At 43.6% G+C, this 17,396-nt stretch overlaps 1 non-coding gene and 5 pseudogenes across 1 annotated transcript; all 6 read right to left on the bottom strand.

The window, feature by feature from the left end:
- Positions 1 to 5,155: 5,155 nt before the first annotated feature.
- Positions 5,156 to 5,331, bottom strand: LOC149930998 (U2 spliceosomal RNA; annotated as a pseudogene).
- A 5,221-nt stretch (positions 5,332 to 10,552) lies between these two features.
- LOC149930999 (U2 spliceosomal RNA) lies at positions 10,553 to 10,634 on the bottom strand (annotated as a pseudogene).
- Positions 10,635 to 11,725: 1,091 nt separating this feature from the next.
- Positions 11,726 to 11,915, bottom strand: LOC149931000 (U2 spliceosomal RNA). The gene has a single exon (XR_016476510.1). It is a non-coding gene; the product is annotated as a U2 spliceosomal RNA (small nuclear RNA).
- Positions 11,916 to 13,618: 1,703 nt separating this feature from the next.
- On the bottom strand, positions 13,619 to 13,739 carry LOC149931001 (U2 spliceosomal RNA; annotated as a pseudogene).
- Positions 13,740 to 14,844: 1,105 nt separating this feature from the next.
- Positions 14,845 to 15,024, bottom strand: LOC149931002 (U2 spliceosomal RNA; annotated as a pseudogene).
- Positions 15,025 to 16,627: 1,603 nt separating this feature from the next.
- Positions 16,628 to 16,771, bottom strand: LOC149931003 (U2 spliceosomal RNA; annotated as a pseudogene).
- Between the last annotated feature and the right edge of the window lie 625 nt (positions 16,772 to 17,396).

Below are 17,396 nucleotides of genomic sequence, written 5' to 3' on the forward strand. Positions count from 1 at the left end.
TCGTAAAATATGTGAATTAGGGTTTCGTTGGCGGGACATCTCGGGCATTTTCTCGTTTTACCGATCTGTCTTGACACGAGGGTATCCCTTGTCGGCAGGGCGTCATGAACGATACGGTATGCCAGGTCCCTTCGAGAACTTTCGATGCGCGGATTGTGAATCCTTTGGAAAGTGACCTTCCAGTCAAGCTGTGGCTGAAAGGAACAGATTCTCGGTCTGGTTTCTGTTCGCAGGAGATTCTTCACCTGATTATTGCTGGTTTTAAAAAAATCAAAGTTAGTGTCTTTCTGGTTAATAACCACTGCGTAATTCTTCATGTCCTTATAAGCGGGATGTATAGTTCCGGCATGAGATATCTGAAAATTCCATGGTATCTTGAAAATCGACTTACTGGCCGTTGATAAATTGTATACGATTGACTGGGCTACTGGGTGCGGTGCTGCTTTCAAACATGCCAAGTACCGTGTGAGCGAGAGTGATTTAATCTCCAAGGCGACATCTGGAATTCCCAAGCCGCCTTCTGGTTTAGGCAGACTCGTCGTCGTTCTCGCGATTGCTTCGTGTCGGCCATCCCAAACAAACTTGAAAATTTGACGGGTGACTTCTTTAAGTTGGACTTCGTTGAGTTTTATAAACGGGGTGCCATATGTTAGCCTCGGAAGCGCTACCTGTCGGACTAGTTGGACTTTCGTTCGCCAAGACATGGGTAGGTTCGCCCACGCTTGGAATGACTCTACAAACTTCTGAATTAACTGAAGCGTAGTTTTTTTGTCCACGCCCTGTCCATTGAAATGGAGGCCCATGATTTTTATCGGCTCCGTTGTTAGTTGGACCGTTACTGCTTGCGGTATTTCGTCAGTGGGCTTTACTCCCAGGACCATTAATCTTGTCTTGTCAACGTTAAGTTTACTCCCTGACTCCGCGCAAAATTCGGAAAAAACGTCCAACGTCGCGACCACAGACTGGGCGTCATTCAAGAGCATATTGGCATCGTCTGCATGCGCGATATATTTTTCTTCGTCTTGTGGATGTCCTGGACAATTCAGACCTCGTATATTAGGCGACGCCTTTATGGCTAGCAATACTGGTTCCAGTGCCAAACAGAAAAGGACGGGTGATAAAGGGCAGCCTTGTCGCACCCCACGTAGTACTGGAAATTCATCGGTAAGGTTATTATTCACGAGAACTTGACTGGTATTGTCTTTGTACAGGAGCTGAAACCAAGATATAAACTCGGTCCCAAATCCGAATTTCCTCAGAACATTCCAGATAAATTGGTGATCTAGACGGTCAAACGCCTTTTCGAAGTCAATGGCCAACAGGTAGCCCGATTGCCTCCTTTCGTTGTAGGAATTTATGATGTCTCGTAACATTACCAAATTGTTAATTGGCTGGCGGCCTCGTACTCCACATGACTGGTTCACACCGACCAGTTGTTGCGTGAATCGGGAAATTCGTAGCTCGATTACCTTCGCTAAGAGTTTACGATCAAAATTGAGGAGGGTGATCGGCCTCCACTTGGCCGGATCCGCTTTGTTGGGCACATCTTTACACAGGAGCGTTACGACGCCCTTTCTGAAAGAGGGTGGTAAAGACTTCGTACAAAGAATAGCATTAAAAATTCTCGTAAGAACAACTCGAAGAGTAGGCCAAATAAATTTATACAGCTCCATCGGGAGTCCATCTCCACCTGGGGCTTTTCCACTGTTCATGTGTTTGAGAGCTTGGTCGAGTTCGGCCTCTAAGAGTGGTTCTGTAAGCGAATCCGAATCTTCTGGTAAGACTTTAGGTAGAGTATCTGGCAACGAATTCAGGAAGGTACCCGAAGTTCTTTCTGCGCGATAAAGGTCCCTATAAAATTCTACAAATGTAGTTTCAATTACGGTTTTTTCCGTACTGATCCCCTGGGGTGTGTTTACGGAACTAATTTCTATTCGTTTCTTCGGAGGCCGGAATCTCCGATAGAATGCCGCTGAAAATGTGTCTTCCCCCGTTAACGCTTCTACCTGGGCCGAGTCTAATCGGTCTTGGTATTGTCGGTGGTACTCTTCGTGAATTAAAGCTTGAATTTCGTCTTTCGCCGATACAACTTCTATTGTTTGTACAGCAACACGTGAAAGTTTCTCTAACGCCCATCTCAGAAAAGCTAGACGTCGACGCTTATCGGCTGCCGCTTGCTTGCTTAATTGTACGAGTATGTTTTTAACGCTTAATTTTGCATTTTCCCAGTCGTCTACTGTACACACGTCCCTCAGAGTGGCTTCGAGTTGAGGTTTTAGCTGCGCCGCGATTTCTTTGTCAGTGAGTAGCGATTTATTCATTCGCCAAATTCCCGCTCCCCTCGGTTGTAGCTCGGAGACCCCCAAGCCAATTGTAATTAGATCATGGTCGGATATGACAGTATTTGGGCTACCTATTTTAACAATATCTGCCGAATTAATTTTAAGCGTATCTGAATCGGATACATACACCCTGTCTATTCGGGATGCGAGATTATCTTTCCGCCAAGTATATTCCAACTTGGACGGATATTTGAGTCTATATATATCGAGTAGCGCGTAATCTTGAACGACATTTTTTAACTCTACAACACTTAAATCGTTGGGTATTCCTATACCAATACGGTCTAAGGGGGGGTTTTCAACACAATTAAAATCTCCCCCTAATATAACATTATCGTATTTACCATCAAAAAATTCAAATAAATTTGTAAAAAACAACCGACGCTCTTTTGGTTTATTAGGTGCGTAAATTGAGATAAGTCTGATACTTCTGTTAAAAAATTTAAAATTTAAACTTAAAACTCGTCCTTGATAATCTGTACGAATGTTTTTAACGTTATCTTTGTATTAAGTTTTGACTAAAATGGCTACCCCGCATGATTGCGACGATATGGCGCTACTATAAAAAATTACTCCATCTATAAATATTTTTCTGATGGATTTCCAATCGTCTAATTGCCGCCAGTGCGTTTCCTGTAGAAACAAAATATCCAAGTTTTCGCCCAGAAAAATTGACGCTATTTGCGCCTGTTTATTCTTGCATTTTAAACCATTCACGTTTAGGCTTCCAATTTTTAGATTAGTCATAAAAAGTTTGTATAGTTCTTAAAATGTAAATAAATGTTCTCTCTTTCTTGTAAATAACTGTTTTTAAAGTCAATAAGTTAAAAATACGGTAATTTTACTTACGCGTACCACGGGAGGGTCCTTTAACTGTTCTTTTGTTCGGGCTTGACGCCCCTGGACTGGCGTTTCTCTTTTTTGTTTCACGCACAGCTACACCGGAAGTAGGCGTTGTCGACTGAGCTATTCCCGAATACGACCTGTTAGCGTCCATGTTGTCGGTACTATCCTTGACGACTTCTGCGAGGTTGTCCTCGGCGTCCTCCATGTTGCTGTCGGAGTCCTCGCTTTCCGACAACCTAGTTGGCTTAGCCGATTTTGGGCTGGTGTTTCCTTCATCAATAATTAGGTTTCCATCAGTTGACTTATCACCTGATTCGGACGAACTGAGAGTTGGCTCTTCTCCCTCGGGGTCTGAACCAAAAGCCTTTGGGTGTTCTTTCTCCTCTGCACTGGATAAAGGCGGGAACTCCGTGGTGTTGAGCAAGGTCTCCTCCGGAGTCTTTTCTTTGGCTGTCTGCGCCTGGCGGTCTCTGACTACTGGGCATTCCTTTCTAGTGTGACCCGTTTCGTTGCAGGCAAAACAACGTTTTTCCACCCCGTTATAGTAAATAAGGGCACGATGAACCTTGGAAAACGTCATTACATTTGGAATCGGTTTCGTCATCTGGATCTTTATCAGTCTAGTGCCAGACTTCACTCCCGGGAAATCTCCATACTCTTCAAATTTGTGACTTATAACCTTGCCATACGGCGCCAACGAGGAGCTCACAGAATCCCATTGGAGCCAACGAGGTAAATTTCGGACAGTGATCCAACGCCCACTATCATCCAAACTTGTTAATGGACAATCTCGGCCATTAACGCTGATTTTTCCCAAGTCGAAAGCTTTCGCAGCACTCGAGATATTGGTAAACGTCACCATAAAGATGCCTTTGCCCATCGGCTGAATGGTGTCGACTGTCCTCGGTCCGATATTGTCATAGATCGCACGAAGGACATCTTGGTACGGGAAATCCGCTTCCAAACGGCCAGTCTTTTTACGCTCCGCAGTGGCACCCGCCATGACTGCGGGATAGCCAGTCTGACCAAAGAAGGCAACTTCTTGATTTCAAACAAAAAGATCGACGGCCATCGAGCGTTTTCAGCCGTCAACGGTAATATCACGTGGAATACATTGGTTCTCGACCTATCAACGACGGTAAGCCGCGTCGAGTGGGGTCATTTCTTGGGAGGGAGACCACCGGGGAACACGGCGTGCCGGTGGCTGCTCTCTTCCTCTCTCCCTCTTTTTTTCCATTAACGCGGTATTTGAGTCTTTTTAATAAAATTTGTGTATTTTTAAATATTTTCTTTTACGCTGTTTCTAACTAGTTCGCCAAGGCGATAATTTATCTTCGGTTTTCTCTGGGTCTTTTTTTTAATAAGTGGCAACATGGAACCGTGCTTAATCGATAATTAGAAAAAGTAAGATCATGATCATACGGAGTTTCCTCCTGCACGCTTACCAGAACAGCTGTAGAGAAGTGTCATGAGATATGGCACTACGAACTGACCGTGGTTGCCGCGTAGTACGCGCCCCGGCATCAGCAACACAAAAACTCGTTTTTTCCAAACCATCCCGCTTTTAACAGTCCCCTATTTCTACAGCGATAGTTACGCAATCCTCGCTAGGTAACTCGATGTAAATAACTTATATGGTGTCCGTTTCGAGAACGGAGTTACCATGATTTGGGAGGGGGTAATTTTTTTAAAGGGGAAGACGTGTTGCCAACGCGAATGTCGAAAAGCGGCCGGCTGTGAACTCCTAATCATGTCTCCTGTTAGTAACGAAAGTGACTTAAAAAATCATACCGTTGGTAACGTACGACAATTATGGTAAAATTTACAAAACAAATCCGTCCGAATCTTCAAAATGATCTACTAGCCAATGACGACTTTCCCTCTTATGACGTTAGGAATATATATATATATATATATATATATATATATATATATATATATATGGTGTTTGATTTTAGATTCATTGAGCGAGGTGGGCCGATCCTGGAAGAACTGCAATACCAGGCCAACCCGTGGCGGAGGTGGAGCAAGCTCCGACCTCTCCGCCGCCGTCCAAAAATAAGTTTAATATCTTGGGCCCCGATGGGACCCGTATCAGATATTAAGCTGATAAGAACAGATACTGAATTTGTTTATATAAAATTCGTTGTCATGGTTACAAGTGTCCGCGTTATTAAAAAATTTAAATTATCGCGAACACTGTTTTACACACAAAATTCCAGAATTTCTGACGTCGCCTCTATCGTTAAAAGGTAAGTATTTACAATTATTCAAGTATAAACGGGACTGAAACATTTTAAAATACAAAAGAGTTACTTTTTCACTGATTTGTTTTGGTCAAGGTAAGTGGTTTTTTTTTTGATTTCACATTCTAGGTATATTTTTTAGTTTTAACAATTTTCTTTTCATTTTTACAGGGTAAACAGGATCCGAGGTAAGTATACGGTAAGTATAACATTTAAGCATACCATTTTTTTTAAACTATAGACATTTAATATTTACAAAATCAAAACTTTAAATAATGTAAAGTTAAAAGCGTATTAAAACTAAAGATAAAACTTAAAGAGTCATTAAAAACATATTTACATATCATATTCAGGGCCTATTTTTTCCCTTTTTTGATGTGCGATTCTGATGGGGAAGTCTGTGGTCGTTTCCTGCGACTTTGCAAGGTGAGGCGCGCTTCAGTCAGTGATTCTTCACGCCATCTAAGTATTTCTGGTGACTCTGTGACCAAGCTTCGTGCACGGCGGCAAAAGTTCTCTATTTCCTGTTCGGTCATTGTCGACCAATTCCAATCTCGTTCGTAGATCGGTTCTTCATATGCTGGGTTTTTCGAAATGGGAAAGAGCTCTAGAACAGGTGTGTGCTGTGGCGGAGTCTTCACTGCGTTTGCGTAGCCGTTGGACATTTGCGGCAAATCAGATGGTTTGAGGGAAGATCCTGGTGAAGAGAGACTCCAGCCATCTTCACCCCCCTCGAAACATCCTGCTTCCGGTACAGATTCTTCCATCTGTTCTTCGTGGACGGCAGCGTCTGTGATAGCTGCCCCTTCCTGTGGTGGTGGTGTGGTTTCGTTCCCCAGATTGACAGCGTCTTCGGGGGCCGGAATATGGCCATGGATGACCGAATTTTCTGGAGCTGGTGGCGCCTTTCTTTTCTTCTTAGGACAATCCCGAACCTGATGACTGTCTTTACGACAGTAGAAGCACATTCTTTGGACACCTTGATATACGAGCTGAATGCGATGTCCGCTGATGGTCATCAGGTTCGGGATTGGGCTCTTGACCTTGACTTCAAGGCGGCGATTTCCGTTTCGGACATCTTTAAGCGGGCCTTTCTGGAAGGTTTCCCATGTTTCCGAAACCACTTCGCAGTAGTTCCTCAGAGCGGCTCGCAGGAACGGTAGATCCCACCAGCTAGGCGCATCCTTCATGGTGATTTGAGTCACCGGGTCTGCAACTCCTATGATGCTTAGATGCTTGTCGCCGACAATTATACCGGCATCTACGGCCTTCTGATAACAGATGGCGTCCTTGAACGTAATCTGACATTCAGATTTAGCCAGCATCTGGAAGACGGTGATGCTCTTGGGGCCAATGTAGTCGAAAAGAGCTACAGCCAAATCTTCTACATTGACCCCGTCGAACTTGATTCGTGCCGTGGCCTTCTTGGAGGACGAAGGCCCGGACTGTGGCTTGCACGGCAGAGACGACACGGCAGGCATGGCGACGATGGTGGTGACCGCCGAAGCGGAAACCGGATACTCAGGAACCGCTGGGATGAGCCAAACAGCGACTGGAACGCAGGAGCAGGAACAGGAACTTCAACTGGAACAGGATCTGGGTCGGTGTAAAATGCCGACTCAGCTTGGCAGATAGACGAGCAGGTACGTATGACTCGCCTTAAAGGCGTATAAACACTTCTCGCCCCCCGACTAAGATCTCGGTATAGCACTATAGATAAGAACAGATACTGAAATATTTTATTAATTTTCAGTCAAATTTACAAATTTACACATGTTCGCGTTTAATTACATTAAATTAGCGCGAACAAGATAAAATTAGTTTCATTTTTCGTTTTTTAGGTTTTGGTTTTTTTCTTCAAACGTCAAGGTAAGTATAAATGGTTTTTTATATAACAAGGTGAGTATCATTATTTTCTTAAAATTAAAATTTTTTTTTCAGGGATAACATAGAGTTAAAACCAGATAAAAGTACACAAAAGTAAATGAATATAAATGAATAAAAATGGAATTTAGCACGCTTTTGAAATTAAATTTTGCCTTTTATGAAAAATAAGAGAGTTCAATAAGTTACGTATGCTGCATACAAGTCTTTATCAGGTGTGCTTCCGGTGGCGCTAGCATATGTTTGTTCTTCATTTTGTGTCTTCCCTTTCTTTGTTGCTTTTTCCGGAGAGTTGGGCATTCGTCGTTTTGAGAATTTCTCCTGTTCTTTGTTGATGAGCGTGATAAACATCTGCCTCCGTATATCGTTTATTTCGTCCGTGGTCTGGATGTATTTCAGAAATCCCCGAAGTTGGGCCTGCGAGTAGTTGCTGATTGCTTTTAGTTTTTCCGGGCTGACATAAAGTCCTTTGATATGTTCTTGGGGCAGTGGTTCTTGGTGTTCGCTGGGTGGTGTCTTTAGTGGTGTTGCCGGTTCTGTTATGGGTTCTTCTCTCTCTTGGTCTTCGTCTTGGGTAGTGAGTGGGTGTCCCTGCACTCCTGTGGCCTTTTGCGACTGGTCCGTCACCTTGGTCTTCTTTGCCTCACAGGTAGAGGCAACGTGCCCCTCCTGGTCGCAAAAGAAGCATTTCTTTGCCACTCCTGAATAGTATACAAGTGCTCTACTTCGCCCGAAATAAAGCACATTAGGTATTGTTTTGGCCATTTTTATTTTTACTGAACGGTCGCCGTTCTTGATCCCTTTAAGCTCTTTATATTCGTCCAGGCGGTGAGCTTTTATTTCGCCGTATTGTCTTAGGTTCGTCAAAATGGCGTCCCATTGAATCCATGATGGTAAGTTTTTGATCGTCAGCCAGATGCCGTCATCTTCAACACTGGTAACTTTACATGATTTGTTCCCGATTAATATTTCTCCATAGGAGACCGCTTGCTGCAGGAAAGCCAGAGTTGTGAAGGTAAGTAGGAATGCCTCTTTACCCACAGGTTGCAACGTTTCGATAGACTCGGGTCCGAGTTTTTCGAGGAAAGCCCGAGCAACGTCAATGAAGCCAGAATCGACATCCAGTCGAGCGGTTCTCTTTTTTACCTCTGCAGCCATGATGGCTACGGAGAGGTCGTCGGGTTAATGTCAGTCCCAGGAAGGAACAGCGTCAGCAAACAATGGCAAGAGACAGCCAAGTCAGGAAACAGCGTGGAGACCCGGAACAGCAGCGACAGAAAAGTAGCAGCGGCACCAGGATCAGGAACAGCAGCGGTACCAGGATCAGCAACGGAACCAGGAACAGCGGCAGCAGCTTCAGAAGCAGGAACAGGAACAGGAACGTCAGGATACCGGCAGGTAAGTCAGCATCGCAGGAACTAGCTGTATAGCTGGAAAAACTCGCTTGACGGCCTTTCGGCCAAGATTTCAGCGAAATAGCTGGGAACAGATACTGAATTTGTTTATTTAAATTCTTGTCATGGTTACATATGTTCGCGTTATTAATTATTAATTTAGCGCGAACACTGTCAAAACTTAATTTCTTTTTTCAGGTTTGTCTTTTTATAAAAGGTGTCAAGGTAAGTATTATTTTACTATTTTCTTTTTTAACAGGGTAAGTATATTTCATTTTTTTTTTTCCTTTCTAGCGTTTAACGTTAAAAAAATATATGTCTATCGATACAAAAAACGAGGGCAATACCGTACAAAATAACCATTTGTTTTTAAACAACAACAAAAAAAAACACTTAGAAAGCCAAAACACTTAAAGATGTAAAATTAAAATGATGAAATTTAAAATTTTACTAAAACATTTGTTACGTAGTTACTTGTAACCTTACGCGGATTTTAAAATCTAAAAAAATATATAATTAAAAACATAATTACATATTTACAAATCATATTGATGGCTTATTTTTTCCCTTTTTTTGCTTGCGTTCCAGATGGTGAAGTCCGTGTACGTTTCGCGCAATTTTGCAAGCATATGCGCGCATGCCTCAGTGAGTTTTCACGCCATTTACGGATTTCTGGCGAAGTCGTGTCCAAGTCCTGTGCTCGACGGCAAAAGTCCTCTAAATCTTGGGTGGACATCTCCCAAAATGTCCATTCTCGTTCGTATATCGGAATTTCCGAAACTGGATGTTCTGAGATTGGAGAAGACTCCAAATCTGGTTCTTGACGCGGTGGAGTTTTAACTGCGTTGGAGTAGCCATTTGATTTTACTGGTGGCTCGAGGACCTTAGGGAGAGACCCTGGCGGGGATAGGCGCCAGCCATCTTCGCAACCTTCGAAGTTTCCTTCTCCTGAGCCTCCTTCGTCCATTTTTTCTACGATTACACCATCGCCAGTGAAGTCTGACGGGTCTGCTCCTGGTGGTGGTGTCTGGCTCCTTACAACTTCAGGATCTTCAGGGGCGGGTTTTTGATCCGTATGTTCAGTTATCGGACGTACTTTTTTCTTCTTCTTGGGGCAATCCCGAACCTGATGACTGTCTTTACGGCAGTAAAAACACATCCGTTGTACCCCTTGGTAAACGATCTGTACACGGTGTCCACTGATGGTCATCAGGTTCGGGATCGGGCTTTTGAGTTTAACTTCTAGGCGCCGGTTCCCATTCCGAACATCTTTCAACGGGCCCGTCTGGAATTTCTCCCACGATTCTGAAACCACCTCGCAGTAGCTCTTCAACGCAGACTTCAGGAATGATAACTCCCACCAGCAAGGAGCATCTTTTAACGTGATTTGGGTGACTGGATCGGCGACACCCACGATGTCTAGATGTTTGTCCCCGACAATGATACCGGCGTCGATAGCCTTCTGATAGCAGATGGCGTTCTTGAACGTTATCTGGCATTCAGCTTTTCCGAGCATCTGGAAAACTTCGATGCTCTTGGGGCCAATGCAGTCGAAAAGGGCTACCGCCAAATCTTCCACATTGACCCCGTCGAATTTTATACGAGCAGTAGCCTTCTTGGAGGTCGAAAACGAGGACTCTGCTGAAGTCGACAAGGACATCACTGGTGGCATGGCAACCCGGACGGCACCCGCCGAAGCGGAGCTTAGGGAGCCCTGGAACGGAGCAGCAAGCAACTGGAAGGCTGGAGCGGTAGCTGGAACAGCAACTGGAACGAGGACGTCTGGCGATGCAGCGTGGCAGGAACAGCGAGCAGGTACGTATTTTTCCCGTACAGGTATAGACGGTTCCCGGCCTTTGGCTTCGAAGAAAGGAGCAAACAGATACTACACTTTGATCTTAGCCAAAAGGCCGAGAAGCGATAACCGGCAAAGGGGGCTTTGGTGGTTGAAAAAGAAAAAGAGTGAGATTGAGCATTCATATATTTCATAATTATGTTTAAGCAGATTGCTCGTGGCTGGAGATGACAGCGTGTATAACCATCACGTCTGACCAAAGAAGGCAACTTCTTGATTTCAAACAAAAAGATCGACGGCCATCGAGCGTTTTCAGCCGTCAACGGTAATATCACGTGGAATACATTGGTTCTCGACCTATCAACGACGGTAAGCCGCGTCGAGTGGGGTCATTTCTTGGGAGGGAGACCACCGGGGAACACGGCGTGCCGGTGGCTGATCTCTTCCTCTCTCCCTCTTTTTTTCCATTAACGCGGTATTTGAGTCTTTTTAATAAAATTTGTGTATTTTTAAATATTTTCTTTTACGCTGTTTCTAACTAGTTCGCCAAGGCGATAATTTATCTTCGGTTTTCTCTGGGTCTTTTTTTTAATAAGTGGCAACATGGAACCGTGCTTAATCGATAATTAGAAAAAGTAAGATCATGATCATACGGAGTTTCCTCCTGCACGCTTACCAGAACAGCTGTAGAGAAGTGTCATGAGATATGGCACTACGAATTGACCGTGGTTGCCGCGTAGTACGCGCCCCGGCATCAGCAACACAAAAACTCGTTTTTTCCAAACCATCCCGCTTTTAACAGTCCCCTATTTCTACAGCGATAGTTACGCAATCCTCGCTAGGTAACTCGATGTAAATAACTTATATGGTGTCCGTTTCGAGAACGGAGTTACCATGATTTGGGAGGGGGTAATTTTTTTAAAGGGGAAGACGTGTTGCGAACGCGAATGTCGAAAAGCGGCCGGCTGTGAACTCCTAATCATGTCTCCTGTTAGTAACGAAAGTGACTTAAAAAATCATACCGTTGGTAACGTACGACAATTATGGTAAAATTTACAAAACAAATCCGTCCGAATCTTCAAAATGATCTACTAGCCAATGACGACTTTCCCTCTTATGACGTTAGGAATATATATATATATATATATATATATATATATATATATATATATATATATATATATATATATATATGGTGTTTGATTTTAGATTCATTGAGCGAGGTGGGCCGATCCTGGAAGAACTGCAATACCAGGCCAACCCGTGGCGGAGGTGGAGCAAGCTCCGACCTCTCCGCCGCCGTCCAAAAATAAGTTTAATATCTTGGGCCCCGATGGGACCCGTATCAGATATTAAGCTGATAAGAACAGATACTGAATTTGTTTATTTAAATTCTGGTCAAAGGTTACAAATGTTCGCGGTTATTATTAATTAATTTATCGCGAACATTATTAAAACATTTTTTTCAGGTTTTTTACAGGTTTTTAGCTTTTTACAAAACGTCTAGGTAAGTATATAATTTTTACGCGTTAACTTTTTTTTTTCTTTTAGCTCAACAAGGTAAGTATAATTCTTTTTTAACTTTACAATTAATCTATTTTTTTTCAGGGATAACGAACACCATTTGTTTACCAATAATAGGCGAACCAGAACATTAAATGTTAGATACATTTAACAGACAAGAGAAGGAAAAATCACAAAAACTTAAGTTTAAAATTAAAATTAAATTAAAATTTAAAATTAAAATTTTACGAGATAAAAGCAGTGTACACTTATAATACTGAACTTAATGGATACTTTTAAAATATAATTACACTTTCAACATGAGTTCTATTGTTTCCCTTTCTTGGGTTGAAATGCAGATGGTGAGCTGTGAGCGCGTTTCTTGCGGAGCTGAAGATTGCCTCGTGCTTGGGATAGTGCGTTATCACGCCATTTCAGGATACCAGGAGACGTTGTGGTCAAGGCCTGAGCTCGGCGGCAGAAGTCCTTGATCTCTTGATCCGACATTTCTAACCAGGCCCACTTTTGTTCGTATATTGCGCAGTTTTTTTCAGGTTCTTTGGAAGACTGGAAAATAGATTCTGGATTATCAGCATGAAGGTGTGGTGACGTTTTCAAAACATCTGCGAAGCCTTTGGCTGGCGTTTCGGAATTCTTGGAATTCTTGGAGGACGAATTTGGTGAAGAAAAACCCCAACCATCCTCGCCCGTCTCAAAGTCTCCTGCTTCTTCTCCTTCTTGGTCCATCCGTATCTGCTTGTCAGAATCGGCAGCGTCAGCGTCTGCTTCTGCGTTGTGGCGAGATATTGGTTCTAAGTATCGTATGTTCTCAGAATCGATGGGTGCTGGATTCTGGACCTGGACGTCGGTGTTCGCTGGAGTTGAACGCACCTTATTTTTCTTCTTGGGACAATCCCGAACCTGATGACTGTCCTTCCGACAGTAGAAGCACATTCTTTGAACTCCTTGGTAGGTTATTTGAATACGATGGCCAGCGATGGTCATCAGGTTCGGGATTGGGCTTTTGATCTTAATCTCCAAACGACGATTTCCATTTCGGATGCCCACAAGTGGACCTCTCTGATAGGTTTCCCAGGTCTCCGACAATACATCTCCGTAATTTTTCAGGTTGATCCTCAAAAAAGGTAAGTTCCACCAGCTTGGGGCATCTTTGATGGTGATTTGGGTCACCGGGTCAGCTACGCTTGTTACATTGAGGTGTTTTTCCCCAACGATAATGCCAGAGTCTACAGCTTTCTGATGACAGGTGCTATCTTTGAAGGTTACTTGAACTTCGGCCTTCCCAATTATTTGGAAGACTGTAAGACTGTCGGGGCCAAGGTAGTCGAGAAGAGCAAGAGCCAAATCTTCCACAGAAACCCCTTCAAACTTGATACGTGCAGTGGCTTTCCTTGAGTACGAGGATGCGGACTGCACTGGAGTCGACAACGCCGTCTCAGGAGGCATGGTGATGTTCGTGGTAACCGCCGAAGCGGAAACCAGAACTCAGGAACCGTTGGTATGCGGCAACAGGAAATCAGGAACAGCCGGATCTGGTACTGGTCCGGAGACAGGAACGACAGCGACTGACAACTCAGCGTGGCAGAGAGCAGGTAAAACTCGCCTAAAAGGCGTAAAAACACTTCTCGCCCCCCGACTAAGATCTCGGTATAGCACTATTGAAAACAGATACTACACTTTGATCTTAGCCAAAAGGCCGAGAAGCGATAACCGGCAAAGGGGGCTTTGGTGGTTGAAAAAGAAAAAGAGTGAGATTGAGCATTCATATATTTCATAATTATGTTTAAGCAGATTGCTCGTGGCTGGAGATGACAGCGTGTATAACCATCACGTCTGACCAAAGAAGGCAACTTCTTGATTTCAAACAAAAAGATCGACGGCCATCGAGCGTTTTCAGCCGTCAACGGTAATATCACGTGGAATACATTGGTTCTCGACCTATCAACGACGGTAAGCCGCGTCGAGTGGGGTCATTTCTTGGGAGGGAGACCACCGGGGAACACGGCGTGCCGGTGGCTGCTCTCTTCCTCTCTCCCTCTTTTTTTCCATTAACGCGGTATTTGAGTCTTTTTAATAAAATTTGTGTATTTTTAAATATTTTCTTTTACGCTGTTTCTAACTAGTTCGCCAAGGCGATAATTTATCTTCGGTTTTCTCTGGGTCTTTTTTTTAATAAGTGGCAACATGGAACCGTGCTTAATCGATAATTAGAAAAAGTAAGATCATGATCATACGGAGTTTCCTCCTGCACGCTTACCAGAACAGCTGTAGAGAAGTGTCATGAGATATGGCACTACGAATTGACCGTGGTTGCCGCGTAGTACGCGCCCCGGCATCAGCAACACAAAAACTCGTTTTTTCCAAACCATCCCGCTTTTAACAGTCCCCTATTTCTACAGCGATAGTTACGCAATCCTCGCTAGGTAACTCGATGTAAATAACTTATATGGTGTCCGTTTCGAGAACGGAGTTACCATGATTTGGGAGGGGGTAATTTTTTTAAAGGGGAAGACGTGTTGCCAACGCGAATGTCGAAAAGCGGCCGGCTGTGAACTCCTAATCATGTCTCCTGTTAGTAACGAAAGTGACTTAAAAAATCATACCGTTGGTAACGTACGACAATTATGGTAAAATTTACAAAACAAATCCGTCCGAATCTTCAAAATGATCTACTAGCCAATGACGACTTTCCCTCTTATGACGTTAGGAATATATATATATATATATATATATATATATATATATATATATATATATATATATATATATATATATATATATATATATATGGTGTTTGATTTTAGATTCATTGAGCGAGGTGGGCCGATCCTGGAAGAACTGCAATACCAGGCCAACCCGTGGCGGAGGTGGAGCAAGCTCCGACCTCTCCGCCGCCGTCCAAAAATAAGTTTAATATCTTGGGCCCCGATGGGACCCGTATCAGATATTAAGCTGATAAGAACAGATACTTTTAATTGTTTATTAAAAGCTTCGTTAATATTTACATTTTACATTTTAACATTTGTTAAATTTGTTCGCGTTTAGATTAATTAAATTATTGCGAACAAAGTCTAGTTCATAGTCAAACAAGGTAAGTATAGATTTTAAGCATATGATTAATTTTTTTTTTTCAGGTTTAAAACATTGAGAGTTTAAGTAAAGTTAAAAACTTTAAAACAAAACACTAAAAAATTATCGAGATAAACAGCTTAATTTTAAACTAGAGGTGACAAATAAAACATTTGAACAGTACACTAAAATATATAAAAGTATATTAAAAGTGTATCCGAAACATATTTACAAAAGTTTAGTATGTTACATATTCCGAGTACAAGTCCTGGTCAGGAGTGGATTTGGTGGCGCTTGCGAATGTCTTCCCTTCTTCTTTCTGGGTCTTTCCCTTCTTGGCCTCTCTTTCCGGAGAGGTGTGGATACGCCGTTTTGAAAATTTAGCTTGTGCTGCGTTGATGATCTCGATCCATTCCTTTTTCCTTGCATCGTCTATGTCGTCTGCTGTCTGGACATGTGTCTTAAATTCTTGAAGTTTTGCCTGTGAATATTTCTTGATGGTTTCTACTGAGGACGGTGAGATGGGTAGGTATTTCGGTCGTGGTTCCTGGTTGTCGCTGGGTGGTGCCTCTAGTGGTATTGCTGCTTCTACTTTCGGATCGTGCTCCTTAGCAGAAGTACTTTTGTCGGAGTCTGGTTGACTGGAATTGGCGCTTTCCTGTGCGGTCGTCGGGGGTTGTTCCTGGATCTCTTCAGAAACCCGTATCTTCTCTGCCATCTGGTTTTTCTTTGTTTCGCAAGAGGAGGCTACGTGCCCCTCTTGTTCACAAAAAAAGCACTTCTTGGCCACCCCTGTGTAGTATACAAGGGCCCGGCTGCGCCCGAAATAAAGTACATTAGGTATAGTTTGGTTCATTTTAATTTTTACCGCTCGGTCGCCGTTCTTGATCCCTTTAAGCTCTTTATATTCGTCTAAGCGGTGTGCTTTTATTTCGCCGTATTGTCTTAGGTTCGTCAATATGGCGTCCCATTGGATCCATGATGGTAAGTTTTTGATTGTTAGCCAGACGCCGTTATCCTCGACGCTGGTAACTTTACATGATTTATTTCCGATTGTAATTTCTCCGTAGGAGACCGCTTGTTGCAGAAAAGCCAGGGTTGTGAAGGTAAGCAGGAATGACTCCTTACCCACAGGTTGCAGCGTTTCGATAGACTCGGGTCCGAGTTTTTCGAGGAAAGCCCGAGCGACTTCAAGGAAGCCAGCGTCGACGTCTAGACGAGCGGTCCTCTTTTTTACCTCTGCAGCCATGATGGCTTTAGAGGGGTCCTCAGGTGAAGACAAGTCCCAACAGGAACAGCGTCGAGTGGCAATGGCAGGAATCGGCCAAGTCAGGATAAAGCGAGTAGACCCGGAACAGCAGCGACAGGTAAGTAGCAGCGGCACCAGGATCAGGAACAGCAGCGGAATCAGGAACAGCAGCGGAACCAGGATCAGCAGCGGAACCAGGATCAGCAGCGGAACCAGGAACAGCAGCGGAACCAGGAACAGCGGCAGCAGCTTCGGAAGCAGGAACAGGAACAGGCACGTCAGGATACCGGCAGGTAAGTCAGCATCGCAGGAACAGGCTGAGAAGCGTATACGTCGCTTAACGGCCTTTCGGCCAAGATTTCAGCGAAATAGCTAAGAACAGATACTACACTTTGATCTTAGCCAAAAGGCCGAGAAGCGATAACCGGCAAAGGGGGCTTTGGTGGTTGAAAAAGAAAAAGAGTGAGATTGAGCATTCATATATTTCATAATTATGTTTAAGCAGATTGCTCGTGGCTGGAGATGACAGCGTGTATAACCATCACGTGTGACCAAAGAAGGCAACTTCTTGATTTCAAACAAAAAGATCGACGGCCATCGAGCGTTTTCAGCCGTCAACGGTAATATCACGTGGAATACATTGGTTCTCGACCTATCAACGACGGTAAGCCGCGTCGAGTGGGGTCATTTCTTGGGAGGGAGACCACCGGGGAACACGGCGTGCCGGTGGCTGCTCTCTTCCTCTCTCCCTCTTTTTTTCCATTAACGCGGTATTTGAGTCTTTTTAATAAAATTTGTGTATTTTTAAATATTTTCTTTTACGCTGTTTCTAACTAGTTCGCCAAGGCGATAATTTATCTTCGGTTTTCTCTGGGTCTTTTTTTTAATAAGTGGCAACATGGAACCGTGCTTAATCGATAATTAGAAAAAGTAAGATCATGATCATACGGAGTTTCCTCCTGCACGCTTACCAGAACAGCTGTAGAGAAGTGTCATGAGATATGGCACTACGAATTGACCGTGGTTGCCGCGTAGTACGCGCCCCGG

This window comes from Leiobunum rupestre, chromosome 9 (genome assembly GCF_980474605.1).
Source record: "Leiobunum rupestre chromosome 9, qqLeiRupe1.1.hap1, whole genome shotgun sequence".
Classification (NCBI taxonomy): domain Eukaryota; kingdom Metazoa; phylum Arthropoda; class Arachnida; order Opiliones; family Sclerosomatidae; genus Leiobunum; species Leiobunum rupestre.